Here is a 24,535-nt window from a genome sequence, read left to right on the forward strand (position 1 = left end):
ACCTCTTTTGAGAAGTGTCTTTTTATGTCATTTGCCCATTTTTAAAATGGGGTTATTTGTTTTTTATTAATTTAAGTTCTTTATAGATTCTGAATATTAGATTTTTTTTCTTTGCTATTTGCAAACTTTGCTGGATGCATAGTTTGCAAATATATTCTCCCATTTTGTAGGTTGTCTGCTTACTCCCTTTCTAACTAAGCATCTCAGGTTTGAATTTCATTTTAAAACTCTTTTTCTTTAGTCTTAGATGATAGGCTTGAAATATGCTTTGAAACTGTTTTTCTCCCTTTTTCATTATACACTCCCTTGCACCATGCACACTCATCTAATTATATGCTTGCTTAGGAATTCCAGAGGCTAATCTTGGAACAAACCAGAAACAGAGTCCCTATGGAGTCTTCCCACTTAAGGGAAGTCACAACTAGTCCGCCACCATCTGGCCAAAGTCAGGAAAACACCAACAAGACCCCTGGACAAGTAATTACCCAAGATAACCATCAGAACAAGAGACACAGACCCTGCACTCTGTTCCACTCCTGCATATCTCTTATACCAAGTTTCTATTTAAAAACCCTATAATAAAATTTAAAAGTTAAGATGATACTTTAGAAGGGTTGTTCACCGTCTTCTGGTTTGCTGGCTCTCCAATTAAAACTTGCTTCTCCTCCCAACAAACGTTGCCTCTCATGTTTGGCTTTTGAGTGGCCTTGATAGTTTTCTTGCTGTGCAGAAACTTTTTAATTAGGTCCCACTTGTCAATTTTTGTTTTGTTGCAATTACTTTGGGTGACTTAGCTATAAATTATTTGCCAAGGCTGATATTGACAAAGATATTTCATTCCTAGGATTTCTTCTATTGAGGCCTTACATTTAAATATTTAATCCATCTTGAGTGAATTTTTTAAAATTATGATAGGTAGTGGTCCAGTTTCATTCTTCTGGAAACCCACAGCCAACATTACACTGAACAGGCAAAAGCATTCCCCTGGAGAACTGGAACAAGACAAGGATGTCCACTGTCACCACTCCCATTCAACATAGTAATGGAAGTCCTAGTCAGAGCAATCACGCAGGAGAAAAATAAAATGCATTCAAATAGCAAAGGAAGATGTCAAACTATCTCTCTTTGCTGACGATATGATTCTATACTTAGAAAACCCTAATAACTCTGCTAAAAGGCTCCTAGAAGTGATACACAACTTCAGTAAAGTTTCAAGATACAAAATCAATGTACAAAAATTAGTAGCATTTCTATACACCAATTAACATTCAAGCTGAGAACCAAATCAATAATGCAATCCCATTTACAATAGCCACAAAAATAATAAAATACCTAGGAATACAGCTAACCAAGGAAGTGAAAATTCTCTACAAAAAGAAGTACAAAACACTGCTGAAATAAATCAGAGATGACACACATAAATGGAAAAACATCATGCTCATAGATTGGAGGAATCAATATTGTCAAAACAGTCATACTGTGCAAAGCAAAGTGCATATTCAACATTATTTCTATGAAACTACCAACGTCATTTTTCACAAATAGAAAAAAACTATTCTAAAATTAATACAGAACCAATAAAGAGCATGAATAGCCAAAACAATACTAAGAAGAAGAAAAACAAAAAACTGGAGGCATCCCATTACTGGACAACAAACTATACTAAAAGGCTACAGTAACCAAAACAACATGGTACTGTTACTAAAACAGGCACATAGACCAATTGAACAGAACAGGGAACCCAGAAATAAAGCTGCACACATACAACTATCTGATCTTTGACAAAGTCAACAAAAATAAGCAATGGAGAAAGTACTTCCTATTCAGTAAATGGTGCTGGGATAACTGGGTAGCCATATGCAGAAGAATGATACTGTACCCCTACCTATCACTATTATTCTGTATCTTTTAAATCTTATGTTCTTAGCTTGTTCCATATTTTGCCTGTTTTGCTTTGAAGTGTTTCAGCTTTCTGTACTTCTGTATGCTTTCTCTTCATTAAGTCTAAAATTTGCTTAAGGGTTAGAAGTACATAAACTCAGATAATTTATAGTACTACTTTGTTATGCCTTTTAACTAATCTAAAACAAGGCGGCTCCATCAACCAGTAATGCTCATGCTAAACAAATTAAAGAATAAATAGAAAGTGGTAAGCTCAGGTATTTTTCTTGGAGCTTGTTCATAATGGAATAGAAATATATATTGGCAAGTATGCTGAGGAGTCAATATTGCAAAAGGGAAAAAAGCACAGATTTCAAAGTCAGTGATTTTAATTTAAATCCAGTCATTGTCATTTTAAAGCTTTATACCTGAAGCAAGTATAACCAATTAGGATTCATTTAGCTGACAGTGACAGGCAGCCACTTCAAAAATGGTGTATGTAAAATGATAATTTATTGCATTATTTATTTCTGTTGTTCATAAAATTATATATATTTAAGATGTACAGCATCATGTTTTGATATACATATAAATAAGGATGATTATTATTATAGTCAAGCAAATGAACATATTTATTTCCTCACATAGTTACCTTTTTATCATGCTAGCTTCTGAAAGCTTCTGAAAACTATACTTTTAGAGCATTTTCAGTATATAATACAGTGTTATTAACTATAGTGATCATGCTATATACTAGATCTTTAGACTTATGCATCCTACATAACTTCAACTTTGTACCCTTTGATCAGTATCTCCCCATTTTCCCCACCTCCCTGCCTCTGCCTCTGGTAACCACTCTTCTATTCTGTTTCTATGTATTTGATACTTTTAGATTTCACATATATAAGTGAAACCATGCAGTATTTGTCTTTCTACGTCCGTCATAGTTCACTTAGTAAAATGTCCTACAGTTTAATCTATGTTGAGGCAAATGGCAGGATTTCCTTCTTTTTTAAGACTGAGTAATATTCTACTGTGCACATATGCATGTATACATTTATGTAAAAATTTTTAACCAATCATTTGTTGATGGAAACTTAGGTTATTTTCATATCTCATCTATTGTGAACAATGCTGCATAAAATAGTTAGAAAGAATGAATAATACCTAATATTTGATAGCACAAAAGACTGACTATAGTCAATCATAATGTAAGTATACATTTTAAAATAATTAAAAGGGCATAAGTGGATTGTTTGTAATGGAAAAGATAAAGACTTGAAAAGATATATACCCCATTTTCCATGATGTGTTTATTATGCATTGGATGCCTGTATCAAAACACCTCATGTAACCCATAAATATATACACCTATTTACTCACAAAAATTAAACATAATTTTTAAAAGAGAAAAATCAAAAATGTGGTATATATACACAATGTATATTGGTCTGGACAAATGTATTCAGCTATAAGAAAGAATCAGATCCTATCATTTGCAACAACATGAATGAAACTTGATATCACTTTGTTAAGTGAAATAATACAAACATAGAAAGAGAAACTTCTCATGTTCTCATTTATTTGTGGAAGCTAGAAATCAAAACAATTGAACTCATGGAGATAGAGAAATCACAGATAGTCATTCAAGGTACTGATTTCATTTATTTTGGGTATACCAGAAGTGGCATTGCTGGATCACATAGTTGTTTTTGTTGTTATTTTTGTTTATTTGAGGTACTCTCATTCTATTTTCCATAAAGGCTGTACCAATTTACATTTCTACCAACAGTGTGCCAGGGTTGCCTTTTCTCCACCCCTTGCCAACATTTGTTGTATTTTGTGATTTGATAATATCTCTCCTGATTTGGGTGAGATGATACTGCACTGTGGCTTTGATTTTCATTTCTCTGGTGATTAATAATGGTAAACAGCTTTATATATAGCTGTTGGCAGTCTGTATGTCCTTTGTAGAAAAAAATGACTATTTAGATCTTTTGTCCATTGTTTATTTGCTCTGTTTAGTTTTTTAATTTTTAATTTTTGTGAGTACATAATAGGTATGTATATTTATGGGTTACATGAGGTGTTTTGATACAGGCATCCAATGCATAATAAACACATCATGGAAACTGGGGTATATATCTTTTCAAGTCTTTATCCTTTCCATTACAAACAATCCACTTATGCCCTTTTAGTTATTTTAAAATGTATACTTACATTATGATTGACTATAGTCAGTCTTTTGTGCTATCAAATATTAGGTATTATTCATTCTTTCTAACTATTTTCTTTGTACCCATTAACCATCCCCACCTCCCCTCATCCCTCCACTACACTTCCCAGTCTCTGATAACCATCTTTCTACTCTCTATCTTCATGAGTTCAATTGTTTTGATTTTTTAGATCCCACAAATAAGTGAGAACATGCAATGTTTCTCTTTCTGTGCCTGGCTTATTTCACTCAGCATAATGATCTCCAGTTCCATCCGTGTTGTTGCAAGTGGCAGGATCTCGTTCTTTTTGTGGCTAAACAGTACTCCATTGTGTATAAGTAAAACCTTTTTTATCCATTTTTCTGTTGATGGACACTTAGGTTGCTTCCAAATCTTGGCTATTGTGAACAGTGCTGCAATAAACATGGGAGTGTAAGCACCTCTTCAATGTACTAATTTCCTTTTCTTTGGACATATGCCCAGCAGTGGGATTACTGGATTATATAGTAGTTCTATTTTTAGGTTTTGAGGAACCTCCAAACTGTTCTCCATAGTTGTACTACTTTATATTCCCGACAACAGTGAGAGAGGGTTCTGTTTTCTCTACATCCTCATCAGCATTTGTTATTGCCTGTCTTTTGGATATAATCCATTTTAACTGGGGTGAGATAATATCTCATTGTAGTTTTGATTTGCATTTCTCTGATGATCAATGATGTTGAGCACCTTTTCATATGCCTGTAAGTGATTTGTATGTCTTTTGAGAAATGTCTTCAAATATTTTGTCCATTTCTTAATTGGGTTATTAGAATTTTTCCTATAGTTTTGTTTGAGCTCCTTATATATTCTGGTTGTTAATCCCTTGTCAGATGTGTAATTTGCAAATCTTTTCTTACCTTCTTTTGGTTATCTCTTTACTTTGTTGATTGTTTCCTTTACTGTACAGAAGCATTTTAACTTGACGTAATCCAATTTGTTCATTTTTGTTTTTCATTGCCTGTTCTTGTTGGGTATTACTCAATAAATATTTGCCCAGACCAATGTCCTGGAGATGTTCTCCAATGTTTTCTTGTAGTAATTTCACAGGTTAGGGTCTTAGATTTAAGTTTTTAACCCATTTTGATTTGATTTTTGTATATGGCTAGAGGTAGGAGTCTAGTTTCATTCTCCTGTATATGGATATCCAGTTTTCCCAGCAACATTTATTGAAGAGACCATCTTTCCCCCAGTGTATGTTCTTTGCCCCTTTGTTTTAAGATAAGATCACTGTAGGTATGTGAACTTGTTTCTGGGTTCTCTATTCTATTTCATTGGTTTATGTGTCTGTTTTTAAGCTAGTAGTAATATGCTGTTTTGGGTACTGTAACTCTGTAGTATAATTTGAGGTCAGATAATATGATTCCTCCAGTTTTGTTCTTTTTGCTTATGATAGCCTTGGCTATTACAGCCTTTTATGGCTTCATATACATTTTATAATTGCTTTTTAAAAAATTTATGTGAAGAATATCATTAATGTTTTGATAAGGATTGCGTTAAATCTTTCAATTGCTTTGGGAAGTATAAACATTTTAACAATATTTATCTTTCCAATCCATGAACATGGAATATCTTTCTATTTTTTTGTCTTCAATTTCTAGCATCGGTATTTTACACTATTTTTTGTAGAGATCTTTAACTTATGTGGTAAATTTAATTTTGAGGTATTGTATTTTATTATATTTGTCCCTACTGTAAATGGGATTGTATTGATTTCTTTTTCAGGTTGTTTGTTGCTGGTTTATAGAAATGCTACTGATCTTTGTATATTGGTTTTGTATCCTGGCACTTTACTGAATTTATCAGTTCCAATAGTTTTCTTGTGGATTCTTCAGTTTTTTTTTTTTCAAATATAAGATCATATCATCTGCAAACAAAGACAAATTGACTTCTTCTTTTCCAATTTGGATGCCATTTATTTATTTCACTTGTCTGATTGCTCTAGCTAGGGCTTCCAGTGCTCTGTTGAATAACAGTGGGAATGTGGGCATCCTCCCGAATCTTAGCTAAAAGGCTTTCAGCATTTCCCCATTCAGTAGACTAGCTATGGGTCTCTCATATGTGCCTTTTATTATATTGAGATATTATATTTCTTCTATACTCAGTTTTTGTTTTTTTTTAATCATGAAGAGATGTTGAATTTTATCAAATGCTGTTTCAGCATCAATTGAAATTATCATTTCATTTTTCTTTTTCACTCTGTTTATATGATTTATCACATTGATTGATTTGCATATGTTGAACCAACCTTGCCTCCTGGGAATATATCCCACTTGCGTCGTGATGAATGATCTTTATAATGTGTTCTTGAATTTGATTTTCTAGTGTTGAGGATTTTTGCATCAGTATTCATCAGTCATATTGGCCTATAGTTTTCTCTTTTTTGATATGTTTTTTTCTGGTTTTGATATCATGATAATACTGGCCTCATCAAATGAGTTTGAATATCCCCTCCTGCTGTATGTTTTCGGAATAGTTTGGATAGGATTACTTCTTGGTATTACTTCTTTTTCTTATTTAAATAATTGGTAGAATTCAGCAGTGAAGCCATTGAGTCCCAGGCTTTTCTTTGCTGGGAGACTTTTCATTACAGCTTTGATCTAGTTACCTGTTACTGGTCTGCTCTGGTTTTGGATTTCTTCATGGCTCAACCTTGGTAGTTTATATGTGTCGGGAAATTTATCCATTTATTCTAGATTTTCCAATTTGTTGGCATATAGTTACCCATAGTAGCCACTAATGATCCTTTGGATTTCTGCAATATCAGTTGTAATGTCTCCTTTTTCATCTCTAAATGTCTTTGGATCTTCTTTCTTTTGTTCTTACTTTGACATAGGTTTGTAAATTTTATCTTTTCCAAAAACCACATTTTTGTTTCATTGATCTTTTGTATTATTTTCGTCATTTAAAACTCATTTATTTCTGTTCTGATCTTTATTATTTATTTTTCTCTACTAATTTTGTGTTTCATTTTCTCCTACTGTTTTAGTTTTCAAGATGCATTATTAGGTTGCTTATCTGAAGTTTTTCTTTTTTTTGGTATAGGCACTTACACCTATAAAATTCCCTTTTAGTACTGCTTTTGCTTTATCCTGTGGAATTTGTTTTATTGTATTTCCATTAATATAAGAACATCTTGTTTTATTTTCATATGTTTGTATAGTTTTCAGGAATCTTTTGTTATTGATTTCTAGTTTTATTCCATTATAGTCAGAGAAGATGCTTGATATTATTTAAATTTTTTGAATGTTTTCACACTTGTTTTGTGACCTAATGTATGGCTTGTTCTTGAGAATGATCCATGTGCTGAGGAAAAGAATGTGTTTTCTGCTACCATTGGATGAAATGTTCTGTAAATATTTATTAGGTTCATATGGTCTGTAGTGCAGATTCAGTCTGATATTTCTTTGTTGATTTTGTGTCTGGAACATCTGTTCAGTGCTGAAAGTAGGGTATTGAAGTTTCCAGCTGTTACTGCATTAGGGAGGTCTATCGCTCTATTAACTCTAATAATATTTGCTTTATATATCTAGGTTCTTTTAGTGTTGGGTGCATATCTGTTTACAATTGTTATATCTTCTTGCTGAATTGGCCCCTTTATCATTATATAATGACCTTCTTTGTTTCTTCTTATAGTTTTTCTGTTGAAATCTATTTTGCCTGATACAAGCATAGCTACTCCTTCTCTTTTTTGGTTTCCATTGGCATGAAACATCTATTCCAATACTTTTATTTTCAGCCTATGTGTGTATTTACAGCTGATGTGTGTTTCTTGTAGAGAATATATTATTGGGTCTTTTTTTTCCCCATTCAGTCAGTCTGTGTCTTTTGATTGGAGAGTTTAGTCCACTTACATTCAATGTTATTGAGAAGTAAGTACTTGCTCCTGCCATGTCGTTACTTGTTTTCTGGTTGTTTTGTGGACCTCTCCTTATAATTTTCTTCTTTCCCCTTTTTCTTTTAGTGAAGGTGATTTTCTCTGTTTGTATGATTTAAGTTGTTGGTTATTATATTTTGTGTATCTATTGTATGTTTTTTGGTTTGAGGTTACCATGAGAATTGCAAATACCATCTTATGTCTAATTATTTTCAGCTGTTAACACTACTTGCATAAACAAATAAGCAAAAACAAAAGTAATGAAAATTCTACACTTTACCTTGGTCCCCTAGTTTTTAGCTTTTTTTTTTCTAATTATATCTTATTGTACTGTCTATGTCTTGAAAAGTTGTAGTTATTATTTTTTATTGTTTCATTGTTTAGTCTTTCTACTTAGGATAAGAGTAATTTACATACCACAGTTACAGCATTATAATATTTTGTGTTTTTCTGTGTATTTACTACTATCAGTGAGTTTTGTACCTTCTGATGATTTCTTTTTGCTCTTAAACATCCTTTTCTTTCTGAATGAAGTACTTCTTTTAGCCTTTCTTGTAGGACAAGAAATTTTGATTAAGTATTATGTTGATAAAGTCCCTCAGCTTTTGTATGTCTGGGAAGGTCATTATTTCTCATTAATGTTTGAGGAATACTTTCCCCAGATATACTATTCTGGGGTAAAAGTATTTTTTCTTCATCGCTCTAAATATGTCATGCCCCTCTAGCTTTTCTTGCTGCTTTTAGGTACTTTTTTTCGGTCCTTGATCTTTGGGAGTTTCATTATTAAATGCCTTGATGTAGACTTCTTTGGTTTCAATCTGCTTGGTGTTCTATAAACTTCTTTTCCTTAGATATTAATATCTTTCTCTAGGTTTGGGATGTTTTCTGTTATTATCCCCTTGAGTAAACTTTCTATCCCTATCTCTTTCTCTATCTCCTCTCCCAGGCCATTACCCTTTAGATTGGCCTTTTTGAGGCTATTTTCTTGATCCTGTAAACAAGCTTCATTGTTTTTTATTCCGTATTTTTTTTGCCTCCTCTGACTTTGTGTTTCTAAATAGCCTGTTTTCAAGCTCAATAACTCTTTTTTTCTACTTGACCAATTCTGCTATTGAATACTTTGATACATTCTTCAGTATGCCAATTGTGTTCTTCACCTCCAGAATTTCTGCTTGATTCGTTTTAATTATTTCAATCTCTTTGTCAAATATATGTGATATAATTCTGAGTTCCTTCCCTAGGTTGTTTGGATTTCCTTGAGTTTCCTCAAAACAGCTATTTTGAATTATCTGCCTGAAAGTTCTCATATCTCTATTTCTCCCAGATTGGTCCCTGGTGCCTTATTTAGTTCATTTTGTAAGGTCTTGTTTTCCTGGATGATCTTAAAGGTTATGCATGTTCATCTGTGTCTAAACATTGAGGAGTTTGGTGTTTATTTTAATCTTTGTATTCTGGGCTTGTTTGCACTTGTCCTTATTGGGAAGGCTTTCCAGGTAGTCCAAAGATCTTGTGTGTTTTAATATAAGCCATATCTGCTTTAGGGGCATCCAAGCTCAGTAATGCTGTAGTTTCTGCAGACTCAGAGGTATCAGTTTGATGGTCTTGGAAAAGGTACAGAAGAATTTTTTGAATTACCAGGCAGAGACCCATATTGTCTTTCTTTACTCTCTCCCAAACAAGTGAAGTATCCCTCTCTGTGTTGAGTTGCCTGAAGCTGGCGGTGGAGTAATACATGTACCACTGTGACCACCAACATTATCATGGTGCTGAGTCAGACATTAAGCCAGCACAGCACTTGGTCTCACCCACGGTCCATTCAGCCACTACCTGGCTACCGCCTATGTTTGCTCAAGGCTCTGGGGCTTTACAATCAGCAGATGGTGAACCAGTCAAGAGTTGTGACCTTCCCTTCAGTGTGTCAAGTTCTCTCAGGCCCCAGTCAGGTACAAAGGTGTTTTGTGGGAAACAGGCATTGTCGTCAAAAACCTTAGAATTCTATGTGTTGTTCTATTGTTCTGCAACTGAGCTGGCACTCAAACTACAAGACACAGCCCTTCCCATTCATCCTTTTCTTTTCCACAGGCAGGGCAGCTTTGCGCCATGGTCACCAGCACTACAGACCCACAGGGAGTAGTTTCAGGCTACTGCTGATGTTCCCTTAAGTCTCAAGGGCTCTTTACTCAGCTTGTGGTGAATGCTACTTGTCCTGAAACTCACCCTTCAGGACAGTGGGCTCCCCTCTGGTCCAGAGCAGGTGCAGAAATACTGCTCTAGAGCCAACGCCTGGAACTGGGGACTCCAAGAGCTTGCTTGGTTCTCTACCCTCCTGTGGCTTAGCTGATATCTAAGGTGCAAGATCAATTCCCCTTTACTTTTCCTTCTGCTATTCTGTAGCAGCAAAAGTCTCTTCTCTTAGCCACCAAAGGCGAGAAGGTGTTGTGTCTTACCTGAAGCTAGCTTGTCTCATAGTCTCATCCAAGGCCCGTAGCATACTACTTGGGTATCACTGCTGCTTCTTCGAGCCTCAAGGACACTTTAGTCTGCAGGTGATGGATCCTGCTGGAACTGAGTTCTTCCCTTCAAGGCAGTGGATTCCTTTCTGTCCCAGGATGGGTCTAGACTTGTCATCTGGGAGCTAGGGCCTTGAAAGCGGTCTCGATGACTTTGACTTGTGCCCTATCCTGCTGTGGATGAGCTGGTATCCAAGATGCAAGACAAAGTTATCTTATTCTTCCCTCTCCTTTCCTCAAGAATAAGGAAGGGGTCTCTTTTGGTGGCATGAGCTGTGCAGCCTGCAGTTGGGGATTTGATGGTGCTTGTACTCCCTTAGCTCCCAGCTGTTGTCTCAGTAGGTCACATGCCCAATGCAGCCACTAGCTGTGAGCCCAGTTCAGCAGTAGAATACACCTAGCAGTTGTAGGGTTTTTGTTTGTTTGTTTGTTTTTGTCTAGACTACCTTTCAAGTTTATTTAGGCCCCAGAGCTCTTTACCCTGCAGTAATGAGGCATGCTGGAACTCAAGTTCTCACCACTGGGATGTGCGATTCACCTGTGGATAGAGGAGCTGGTTTAAATACTCCCTTAATGGGTGAGCATCAGCTGAGTTCAGCATGGTTTTGTTTTCTGCTGTGACAGGGTAGCGCTGAGTTCAATGGAATGTCTCACAATCCCTGTGCTCTTTCTCTACCATGTGCACAGATTCCCTCTCTATGCCACACAACCTTTATCAAGGTATGGGGAAAGGATTGCATTTGTAATTCAAGACTGTCTTTCCTAGCCAATTCCAGTGTCTCTTTCAGTGATAAAATGGTATAACCAGGTACTATGATTGCTCACTTGATTTTTTTTTTTTTATAAAGGTGCTTTCTTTGTGTAGATAGTTATTAATTTTTTGTAATAATTTGTTATAGAAGGCTCCATTGATTGCTGGAGGCACAATAAATGGAGCCTTCTATTCAGCCAACTTGCTCCACTGCTCTCTCTTTTGTCCATCTTTACATTGAGGTATTTAATTATGTTTTAGAAGAATTAATTTGAGTTATTCTTCAACTATTAACTGAGCTCCTAAAATATTTTGGGAAATAGCTTCTTATCAGATATATGGCTAATAAATATTTTCTTCCAATTAATAGTTTACATTTTCATTTTGTTGACTGTTTCTGTAGCTGTGCAGAAGCTTTTTAGTTGGATGTAGTCCCACGTTTTTATTTTTGCTTTTGTTTCCTGAACTTTTTATGCCTTATCTTAAAAAAATATTATTGCTGATGCTAATGTCAAAAAGCTTTCCCCTTATGTTTTCTTCTAGGAGTTTTAAGAATTTAGGTCTTATATTTTAAGTCTTTAATCCATTTTGAGGATTGTTTTATTCTGTGTGTGTGTGTGTGTGTGTGTGTGTGTGTGGTGTAAGATAGGGGTCCAAATTCATTCTTTTGCATGTGGATATCCAGTTTTCCCAATATTATTTATTGAAGGGACTATTCCAATATTACATTCTAGATGTAGTGCTCCTGTCAAAATTTGGTTCATACTATGTGCTTCGGTTTATTTCTGGATTCCCTGTTGCACCCATTGGTCTATGTGTCTGTTTTTATGCTGATGCCATATCATTTTTATTACTGTATCTTTGTAATATAATTTGAAATTAGGAGGTGTAATGATGCCTCCAGCTTTCTCTTTTCTATCCAGATTGCTTTAGCCATTTGGGGTCTTTTGTGATTTCATATAAACTTTAGGATTGGTTTTACCATTTCTGTAAAAAATGCCATTGGAATTTTTATAAGAATTGCATTGAATCTATATGGCAGTATGGTCATTTTAACGAATTTCATTCTTCCATTCATGAACATGGAATTTTTTCCCATTTTTTGTGTCTTCTTCAGTTTCTTTCATCAATGTTTTGTAGTTTTCAGTGTATAGATTTTTCATCTTTTTTGTTAAATTTATAACTAGTATTTTATTCTTTATGATGCTTTCTAAAATTAGATCGCTTTTTGCACTTCCTTTCCAGATAGACCATTGTTGATAGAAAGAAACACAATTCGTTTTTGCATATCGAGTTTGTATCCTGCCACTTTCTTGAATTCATTTATCAGTTCTAACAATTTTTGTTTGTGTCTCATATGGTTTTGCTGTGTCTCCACCCAGATCTTATCTTGAATTGTAGTTCCTATAATTCCCACACGTTGTTGGAGGGACTTGTTGGGAGGTAATTGAATCATGAAGACAGTTACCCCTGTGCTGCTGCTCTCATGATATTGAGTGCTCATGAGATCTGATGATTTTATAAGAGGCTTTTTCCCCTTTTGCTTGGCACTTCTCCTTGCTGCTGCCATGTGAAGAAGGACACATTTTGTTCCTCTTCTGTCATAATTGTAAGTTTCCTGAGGCCTCCACAGCCCTGCAGAACTGTGAGTCAATTAAACCTCTTTCCTTTATAAATTACCCAGTCTTGGGTATGTCTTTATAAGCAGTGTGAGAATGTACTATACAGTGTCTTTAGAGTTTTGTTTTTATATATAGGATTATGTTATCTGAAAACATAATGTTGTTTCTTCTAATTTGCATCCTTTTTTTTTTCTTGTCTGAGATCACTTGCTGGTATTTGCAGTACTGTGTTGAATGAAAATGGCAAGAGTGGGCAACTTTCCTTTACCAGATCCTAGAGGAAACATTTCAGTTTTCCTCCACTGATTATAATGTTAGCTGTGGCATTTTTTTGGTAAATATTATGTAAGGTTTTCTTTTATTTAAAGATCATTCACAAAATACCATATCCATAGATTTACTTTCTGTCATATAGCTGAATGTGTTAAATATTTGGAATTCCATTCTTACATTTAAAAGTCAACTGGATTGCCCAGAAGTTTAGATGCATTTGTTTTGTTCTTTATCTTATCCACATTGAAGATGTAAGTAGGTCATCTGAAAGCATCGGGGTTGATTACAACCATATAATGCATGTCTTTCTGAAGTTGAGTATTGGTGTTACACAAATGGTTCTTATCTTGGAAGCAGAGAAGCTGACAGGTGGAAGGAAGGAGAGAGAGTTCTGTGGATTGCTGAGGCCTTTTCACAAAGACACAGTAGGGAAAGCCAAGGATGACGGCTGGTGGCCAACTACTAAGCATACTCTGCTGGGTGCCCCAGGCCACCTTGGCCCGGCCATCACCTGGCGAGGGTCTCTTTCCCAGGCTCCTGCTGCTGGCCGCCCCCAAACTGCTCCCCATAGGACAGACTGGGACTTGGGTACTGAAGGATTTTTCATCTGTTCACACACAGGCGTTCAAGCTCAAAAGCCTAACCCCTAGCACTCCCAAGTAAGTGCTGAACCCTGCACATGGGAACAATCCAGTGTGTCCCCAAGATGTGGCCACAGACCTAGACAGCTGCAGTCCTGTATGGCTATCTGAAGGTTCCTGACAGCTCTGCATAGTACAATTTAATTTATCAAAGGAAATGAGTAAAGTACCAGATTCTAGACCCATTGTGGCTCTGAACTGAAGGGGAGGTGGGAAGCACAGTATCTCATTATGTTGCCTATACTAGGAACAGATCAATACAAACACACAGGCAACAGGGATGGGGGGAAACGCGGTGTCAGCGCGGCAGTCAGCCCAGCGCAGCGCCAGCACCACCCCCTCCATCCCCAAAGTGCCTTGGCCCAGCAGAAAAGAAACCAGCGGCGGTTCGCTGCACCTGGCCAGAGAGGGGAACCTCAACCATGCCCAGTGAAAAGAGTGAACTAGCTGGACCACCGCCTCGAAAGAGCAGCAACAAACACGTATGAACACATGCAAGCATTCACTGTATCTTCTCCGTGGACTCCCTACCACTCTTCCCTGGCCCCCACTTTCAGCCTCACTGTTTCTCATGTGAGCCTATCTGCTTGGACAGTACACTGGGGAGGGGGTCATCAAGCCAGGACTCCCTCTAAACAGGAATGGAAAGGACCCTGCAGATATTTTTATCCTAGTTGTGAAAACAAGGTGCCTCCGATTCTCTATATCCATCACAGCCAAATACCAACAAGGTCCCTGCCATTCCATCTGTCAGTGACTCTGGTTTTTGTTGGAAGCCCCAGCAATACAGAACTCAACATGCAGGTCAGAAGAGAAGCACTGAGGAAATGAAAGGAAACGCCTGGAGTTGGGCCACTGTCTAAAGAAAAACAGAAAGCAAAGGAGAAAAATGACGCAACACCGCAGCCCAAACATCCCCCTGAGGGTGGCCACCTCTGCTCCTCCAAGGAACCCCATGTGCTGCTGGGAAAACAAGGAGCAGGAGGAAAAGGACAGAAGGAAAAAGGGGAAGCAGCAGAAGAAAGAAAAAAAATGCACAAACAGGCACTAGATAGATACAGCAAAGCCCAGAATGTACTAAAAACCACTTGTTAACAGCTGACATGCACTCACAAGCTGTGTTCCCACTGTGAGGAGGCCAATGGCAGACGCGGGAGTGGCGGCTGCAGGCTGTGGTCCTGCTCTAACCCTCCATGCCCCATTCCCTCTCAGCCACAGGCTCATTCTTGCTCTTTTGGAAGGACTTCCTCTCTAGGCCTGGCACCTCCGAAGATAGCAGAGTTGGGATTGGCTACTTGATTGAGGGGTGTCGCCACTGTTCGAGGTTTAAGCTGGAGTCATGGTCTCTGTGCTCTTTCCTCTTCTGTGGGTTCTCTGAAATCCATGTTGGATCCGCGGAGGGGAGGGCCATCTCTAAAGCGGCTGCCCATGGCGGGAGCTGTTCCCGGGTCACCTGGGCGACTACCTCCCCTGCTCCCTAAGAAGTCATCCCTGAAGCCAGAATTGAAGTTATCCAGGGAATCCCATCCACCTCTAGATTCTCTAGAGCTACCCATTCCTCTGTCATCTGGTCCACCTGTTCTGAATCCAAAGCCACCTTTATCTTGTTTTCTGCCTTCTGCAATGTCCACATGAAGTGACCCATTGCCCAACAGTGCACCATTGTATGTCAAGGCTTCCTTAAGGGAATCTGCTTCATCGAATTCTACATAGCAGAATCCTTTAAATTGATCTGTGTCTTTGTCTCTGACTAGCCGTACACTCCTTATACTGAGATCCGTAAAGATAGCATCTATGTCACCCTGAACCTTATTAAAAGGTAGATTTCCTAAGTAGGCTGTGTAGGGGGTCTCTGTGGGCAACTCCTTCTGGCTACGGGAACCATGGCCACCAGCACTGCGGCGGGACCCTCTGCCCTGCCAAACCTGCTGTAGGCCCGATTGTCGTAGGTATCGAAGTCCACCATTTGCCGTCTCTGCTCTGAGAGGAACCAGCAGCTGTGGCATTTTAATAAATGGCCTGTATTATATTGAGAAATTTTCCATTTATACCTATTTTATTGAGAGGTTATTTTTTTAAACACGAATGGATATTGTACTTTAGCAAATGCTCTTTCTGCATCTATTGAGATGATCGTGTTTTTTTTTTTTATTCTAGTAATGTGGTGTATCACATTTTTTGATTTGTATATGTTAAAATAACTGTATACCATGGATAAATCCCACTTGGTCATGATATAATATTTTCATGTGTTATTAAATTTGGTTTTCTAGTATTTTACTGAGGAGTTTTACATATATGTTTGTTAGATGTGCTAGCCTGTAATTTTATTATTTTTAATTTTTGTCTGGCTCTGACATTGGAATGATTCTACCTTTATAAAATGAGTTGGAAGTATTCACTCTACTTCTGCTTTTTGGAATGTTTTAAGAAGGATGGTATTAATTCTTCTTTTATTCTTTGATTGAATTCAGCAGTGAAACAATAATGTCCTGAACTTTTCAGTGGATTTTTCAGCAGGAAACTTGTAGGTCAGAAGGGAGTGGGTATCCACTGTTGTTTTAACACTTTCGTGTTATAACTTTACCCTGGAATTAAAAATAATTTATGCACAACCATTATAGTAATACAATATTCTGGTTTTGTCTATATAGTTTCCTTTACCAATAAGTTTCATACTTTCTTATACTTTCTTCTTGCTATTTACTATCCTTTCATTTTAAATTAATGAATTCCCTATAGAATTTATTGTAGGGCAAGACTAGTGGTAATAAATACCCTAAAACTTTGTTTGTCTGATAAAATCTTTATTCCCCAATCATGTTTGAAGGACAGATTTGCTGGGTATAGTATTTTTGGTTGAAAGTTGTTTTCATTCCAGTACTTTGAATACCAAAAGTTTATTACTACTAATCTTGCCTTACAAGAAATTCTAAAGGGTACTCGTTAATTTGAAATGAAAGGATAATAAATAGCAAGAAGAGAGTTTAAGAAAGCATGAAACTTATTGGTAAAGGAAACTATATAGACAAAACCAGAATATTGTATTACTATACTGGTAGTGGATAAATTACTTTTAATTCTACTATAAAGTTAAAATACAAAACTGTTAAAACAATTATAAGTTAATTATTTTAATGGATATATAATATAAATATGTGTAAGTTGTGACATTTACAGCAAATAAAGTGGGTGGAGGAGATGTAAAAGTAAAGACTTCTTCTATGCAAGTGAAGTTGCTATCAGCTCAAACTATTTCTATAAGGTATTTTATGTATGCTTTTTTGTAACCACGAAGACAATACCTATAGAAGTTACTATAAAAAAAGAAAAAGAGAAAGGATTAAAAGCCTATCAACACAATAAAACAAAGAAACATAAAAGAATAAAAAAAGGAAAAAAAAAAAAGACCTGTAAGACAAACATACAAATATAAACAAAATGGCAATAGTAAATCCATCCCTGTCATTTGTTACTTTAAATGTTAATGGACTAACTTCCCCACTAAAAAGAGAGAGTTACTGAACAGGTTAAAAAATAAAAAAGAAGAATATCCAACTATATGCTCTGTATAATAAACTCACTTTAGATTTAAGGACATACATAAGCTGAAACTACAGGGAAGGAAAAATTTATTCCATGTGATTGGCAACCAAAATTAAGCAGGAGTGGCTGTACTTTTATCAAAATAGAATTTAAGTTAAAATTGTCTCTAGATAGAATAAAGCTCTTTACATAATAATAAAAGGGTAAAATTAACAGGAAGTTGTACCAGTTAGAAATATATATGCACTCAATATCTGATTACTTAAAGCAAATATTGATGAATCTAAAAGGAGAAATGATAACACAATAATAGTAGAAAAATTTAATTACCCCATTATCAATAATGAATAGAACTTCTAGACAGAAAATTAATAAATAGTGGACTTTAGCAATACTATAGGCTAAATAGACCTAACAGACATATACAGTACTTTTCATCCAACAGCAGAAGAACATACATTCTTCTGAAGCATACATGGATAATTCTGCAGAATGGATCATGTGTTAGTTCACTGAACAAGTCATAAACAAATTTAAAATATCAAAATTATACCAAGTATATTTTTAACCACAATGGAATAAAACTAGAAAGATTAACATTAAAAAAGGGAAAATTCACAAATATGTGGAAACTAAATAACATAATCTTGAACAATTACTGAGTCAAAGAAGTAGTCAAAAAAGAATCTAAAAAATATCTCAAGGCAAATGAAAGAGAATTTACTAAAATTTGTAATATGAAGTAATCACAGTTCTAAGAGGGAAGTTTATAGCAATAAATGCCTACATTGAAAAAGTTTTCAAATAACTATCTTTATACCTCACTAAACTAGAAAAACAGGAACAGGCTAAACCTGATGTTAGCAGAAGGAAAAACATAATGATCAGAGCAGAGATAAATGGAGAACGGAAAAACTATAGAAAAAAATTAAACTATGAATTGGTTTTTTGAAAAAAAAAATCAAAACTGACCAATTCGTAGACTAAGAGAAAAGAGAAAATACTCAAATAATTAGAAATGATAGCTTCAACAGTAGAATGGATGCCTCAGAATTAAAACTGATTATAAGGGACTATTATAAATAATTATCTGCCAACATATTGGATAACTTAGAATAAATGGATAAATTCCTAAAAACATACAATCTACCAACACTGAATCAAGAATAAATATAGACCAATAACACATATGTGGATTTAAGTAGTAATTAGAAACCTCTCAACAAGACAAGCCCAGGATTGGATTGATTTGTTGCTTTATTTGTATGAGAAATATATGGGTAGGACTGGCTGCAAACATAGTCTGACCCAGAGATTAAACTGTGGTAATCGATAGATTCTGTTTCTTCCTACATTATTTCAATTCCTCATTCCAATTCATTGACTATGCCACTTTCAGATTATTTCATTTTCTAGCTGACATTTTCCATGGGGTTGCTGGTTTCTAGCTCTCTAGGCTTATAACCTCAGAGTTAACAGTTCCAGCAGAAGAGAGTTCGCATTGCCAGAGGTTCTGCAAAATGTCCTGGAGTTGTCTTTTTGGCTTAATTGGACCAAATGCTCATCTCTGAACAAGTGTCAAAGCCCATCCACGTGGCATATGCTGATCAGCCAAGCCTGGGTCACATGTCCATGCCTGGAGCTGGGACAGTCTAGAATGTGAAGTAGTGGTTCTCCGTAGAACAAAAGAAGTGCTGTTATCAAATGTAGAATGGGTCTTGAACAGGTAGAAGAAGCATATTTCTTTACATCACATATAAACCAAGTGCTCAAATACTTTGTAAATAAATGAATCTTTGGGAGCCTCAAGTTTTTTTTCCTAAATGTATGATAATCTGTCTATGATAGTCTATTATCACTATGCCTACTTTGAAAGGTAAATAATACATGGAATACTGACTAAAGTGTTCAGTGCATTTTCTGACACATTATCTTTGCATTGGATTGCATTTAGAAGAATGGCAACAATTAAACTACCAAGCCCATTATTTAGCCCATTTAATATTTAATGGCTAAATAATGCAAGTTGGCTGGGCATGGTAGCTCACGCCTATAATCCCAATACTTTGGGCGGCCGAGGTGGACAGATCACTTGAGGTCAGGAGATTGAAACCAGCCTGGCCAACATGGTGAAACCTTGTCTCTACTAAAAATACAAAAATTAGCCTGGCATGGTGGTACATGTCTCTAGTCCCAGATACTCAGGAGGCTGAGACAGGAGAATCGCTTGAACCCAGGAGGCAGAGGTTGCAGTGAGTCGAGATCATGTCACTGCGCTCCAGCCTGGGCAACAGCAAGAGTCCGTCTCTAAATAAATAAATAAATAAATAAATAAATAAATAAAACAAGTTTAAGAAGTAGTTCATTCTTCCTCAGTTGATTCAAACTTGTTCAAATAGACAGTTTTCTTGGTTTATAAATGTATCACATAATTTTAAATTCAGCGTGCCCTTGTAGAAGGCACTTAGTTTTCAAAGGCACATCTGTATGTCCTTTCTCCAAGAGCTTTCATTTATTTTATTTTCAAAATATCTACTAAAGGAAATAAAATTGCTTATAGACTTAACATGGTCTTCATCAAATGTTTCCAATGCTGTGCTTTTGCACTAAATGTTCAAATAACTTGTTAAAGAAATATGCCTATGCTGATAATCCTTATTGGTGCTCATTTCTAAACATCTGATGTCAAAACATCTTCTTAGAATAAATGTGATCTGATCTAAATAAATTAGATATGCTAAAATTATGCTACATATTAATATGTTATAATTTTGCTACAGTGAGTATGATCTAAATAGGCTCATTGTTTTACCTTTTGGGTCAATGTAAATATAGGATACATGCTGTTTTCTCTGAACTACATTTATGTATATATTATCTATATTTTTCTGTACTAGCTACTGAGTAAAAATGTCATTCTCAACCTATCTTCAGTAAGGCATGAGCTTGGAGTTGTTATTCCGGGTTTGAGAATAGACTGTGCTGATGTATTTTGACACTCTTTTACCCACTGTTTGATTTTTTAATCAAGAGAACACATTTTTGAGAGGGGTGCTGGTGGTAAACTGTAGGTTGTGGTGATACAAGAAATTTTAGAATAGTATACCCAAATAAAATGTGAACTCTTATTCATAGGATAATTGGCACTTTTCTATAACCAGCTAAACTAATACCAGAGTTTGAATGCTATAGACCCTCCTACATACCCTTTTGTACCCTACATAGTCTCTTGTAGCCTCTCTTAACCCATTTTTTGTTGCTATAAAGGAATACACGACTGAGTAATTTATAAAAGAAGAGGTTTATTTGTCTCACACCTCTGCAGATTGTACAAGAAGTATGGCACCAGCATCTGCTTCTGGTGAGGGCTTCAGGCTGCCAGCAGATATCATGTGGCAAGAGAGAGGGAGAGAGAGGAAGTGCCAGACTCTTTGTAACAATCAGTTTTCACAGGAACTATAGAGCAAGAACTCACTCATTACTTTGAGAATGGCACCAAACAGTTCATGAAAGACCCGCCCCCATGATCCAAACACCTCCAACATTGAGGATCAAATTTCAACATGAGATTTGGAGGGAACAAATATTAGAACTATGTATTTGCCTTCCTTTGTAGACCTCGTTCATTTTCACACCTATGGCTGTGAAAATGAATGAGGTCTACAAAGGAAGGCAAAGATCTACTTTACATGCTAATGGAATTGTGGGTTATAGTTGGCTCAGTGAAAATGTGTGCTACTTTCATTCATTGAACTCATTGCATTTCAACTTATTCCATATTTTCATGTGTGTCTTTATTGCCTATCACCCTTACTGGAATGTTATGTGGTCAGATATGTTTTTCTGACTAATTGATTGCAAGATCTTCAACCTCTAAAATAGTGCCTGGTATATAATAGGCAGCCAATGAATATTTTCACTGAATTAGAATTCAGTGTTTATTATGTGCCAATACTCAGGTTGTGGGAGGGACTCTATGAAAAGATGTCCAACAGTGGCGAATTGTGCTGAAGCTTGGTAAAGAAGTCAGTGCCAGAGATAAAGATATAGAGGTTAACTTCATTAGAAATAATAGCTGAAGGCACAAGACTGAAAATGACAAAATTATGTATCCCCAAGCATTGTCTAGTGTGTTTAAACTTTAATAAATGAATGCACCATAACACATAAAATCCTCTGCAAAGAAAAGAATGAAAGTGTGTTTTTGTAAACCCAACATAGATACTTGACTAATTTTTGTGGAGTAGAGCTGTTATCATTGACCCATCTTCCCTTGAAATATCTTTTTTCTCATTGCCATTGGAAATGTTTTTTTTTTTTTTCCATTCTTATTCTCTCAAAAGTATACAACAAACTTTTTCAGAGAGCATGGAAAGTTTGCTTACACATTCTAATGTTATGATGTTTAAAATCTTGTCAGTTATAACCTTAATACCATAAATATTTATGGATGCAGCCCATATAAACAAAAACCTTTTGGGATCCTCAATAAATTTTTAGAGTATAAACAACTCCTGAGACCAGAAAATTTGAGAACTGCTGCCTTTCGGCTTATAATGTTTCTACCCTTCTATTCCCCTCCACTCCTTCCTTCCTTAGACTTTACTGTCAAGTGTTTCTAATCTATTGAAATTTCTTTGAACCTTCCTTAATTTATTATATTGCTTCAGGTACCTGCATATATGTTTTGCTTTCTTCTTGGAATGCCCTTTTTCACTTTATTTACTTGTTAAACTTCTGGTCATTCTTAAAAGCTCAGTTCTGGAGTTGCCTGTTCTATGGTGCTTTCCTAGAATTTTCCTGGAAGACTTAGGTGCTCTGTCCATGATGCTAAGATAGCATCTCTTGCATTCTTCAATGATAGTATGTATGATACTTTATTGGAATGACTTTTTGTACATGTGTTAGTATCCCAAGAAAATTCTTTGAGGATATGAACTGTGTTTTTAAAGAATGTTTTCCCCAAGGAACAGCATATTGCTTTCCACATAGCCAGTGCACAATAAACATTTATTGAATTTATATTTAAAAACATATCTAATATTTATGGAGCATTTATTTGCAGGTATTATTCTATGTACTCTGATAGCACTATCTCAAATTAATCCTTACCTCATGAGGTAAGTACAATTTTCATGTAAAGGAATAATAACATGATGATAACAAGGCTCAATAAATGTTACTATTATAGTCATTATCATAATCATCCCCAAGTTGGATGAAAAAAATTAAACATAGATCAGTTAATTAACTTGCACAAAGTCACACAGATATTAAGTGGGATAACTTTGGATCCTGGAAGTGTGGCTCTAGTACTGAACGCTCTGAAGCACTATACTTACACTGATTGTGTATAAACAAGTGAATAATGGTGCGTAGAAGCAATTATGGAGATATCCTCATGGTTTGACAAGTCCAAATTTAACTAATCTATTTCTAGAGAAAGTGCTGCAGCCTCTTTAGCCAGAAAAGGATGGAAAAAAATCATTAAGATCCTGTGAGGTGAAGAATAGTGATATATTATGGGGAAGGAGGTGACAGCTTAATAGGAGATTTACCACAAGAGAGTCAGTTGAAATTAAAATCTGCAGCATTTGTATACAAGGGTCAAGTAGGAAATAGATAACCAGTTGCTGTATTTTGGGGAACAGGGAAATAAATACATGATATCATTATATCTTGAGAGTTTGAAACATTGTCCAACCTGTTGCCTCATGACCATGGGCAGCAGATGGCCCTTATGCTGGAGCAACCTAAGAATCAAGTGAGAAAAGGACAAATTCAACAGTGAGGAGATCAAATTTGGACTAAGGACTATTTTGCAGACATGGCTGCACTCAATGCTTGTAAACGAACTGCATAGGCATGTTTATCAATAGGACAATCAAGTTATATCAAGCATTAAAGACACATATGTGTAACATATAAATAGTGGATTAACAATAATAATATGAAGTATTTGTAGGTTGAAGTGGCTTTCAGCTGTTCCTCAGAAGTATAGAGACCCTGTAAAACCCTTTCAAAAGCTGTCAAAGTTGGTGGCGGGGGGAGGGGGTAAGTAGACAGTGCTTCAAACCACATACTTCCACAGTAACCAAAGGATCTCTGCCTTTATCTTCTCATATAATGGGTTTTTACATGATATTTCAGTTGACCAGAATGGTCTTCCTGCAGTTAAAGTTACTTTCAAAATCACTTAGCTTTAGTCACTAAGTGTTTTCACATAACTTTTTGTTAATTGTCTTAGCTACTCTTTTTATAGTTGAGAAAACAGATCAGAGAAGTGGGATAATTTGCACAGGATCACAGACTAGTACATTGTGGAGCTGGGGCTCAAACACAATGTGTTAAATTCCAAGTGCAGTTATTTTTCTGTAACACCAATGATGGCTACCTGTGGTGGAATATGTTTAACATTTAAGGGGAGTATGGATATAAGGACCAAAGGGAAGAACACAATGCATAGTCTTGGCCCCAGGGTATGTTCTGTTGACTCCCATAACTATATCTCCCTATCTACCAGAATCTGAACTTATATACATCGCTGTCCTGTTTTTAGAATAAATAATAACATACACTCTCTGTACTCCTAATAAAATCAGACTCTCTACTTTTGCACTAGATCCTAACCATTTTCACTTACTCTAGAACATTACTTCAGCAATTCTCTTATCTCTCTCCAACATCATCACTTTTTCTTTTAACTTGATTATTCCTCTCAGTATACAAATATACTCTATTTCTCCCATGTTAAAAGAAACCATTCTCTTTACTTCACACCTCTTTTCTCCACTAACTCGTACCTGATTTCTGTGTTCTCTTTTGCCTCAAAACTCCTTAAATTTGTCTGTATGTGGTCTTCAAATCCTCTTCTCCCATTTCCTTTTAACCCATTTCAATAAGGCTATTCTTTCCATGACTCCACTGATACTATTGTTGTCAAGGTCATTGATGACTTTAATTTTCATAGATGCAGAGGTCAGTTTTCATACCTTATGTTACTTGTTTCAGTAACAGCAATTTACCCTTCTTGATACACATGTATTATTTGGCTTCCAGGAAACCACACTCTGTTCCTCAGTACCTCATTGGTCATCTGTCTCTGTCTCCTTTGTTTATCACGTCTATCCTTTTCTTCATGACATCATAATGTAGCACTGCCCTTGGGCTTAATCTCAGGAC

The 24,535-nt window shown here is 35.9% G+C and overlaps 1 pseudogene; it reads right to left on the minus strand.

Moving 5' to 3' along the window:
• Positions 1-15,012: 15,012 nt before the first annotated feature.
• Positions 15,013-15,788, minus strand: LOC696693 (eukaryotic translation initiation factor 4H pseudogene; annotated as a pseudogene).
• Positions 15,789-24,535: the final 8,747 nt, after the last annotated feature.

The sequence above is a fragment of the Macaca mulatta genome, chromosome X (genome assembly GCF_049350105.2).
Source record: "Macaca mulatta isolate MMU2019108-1 chromosome X, T2T-MMU8v2.0, whole genome shotgun sequence".
Lineage (NCBI taxonomy): Eukaryota > Metazoa > Chordata > Mammalia > Primates > Cercopithecidae > Macaca > Macaca mulatta.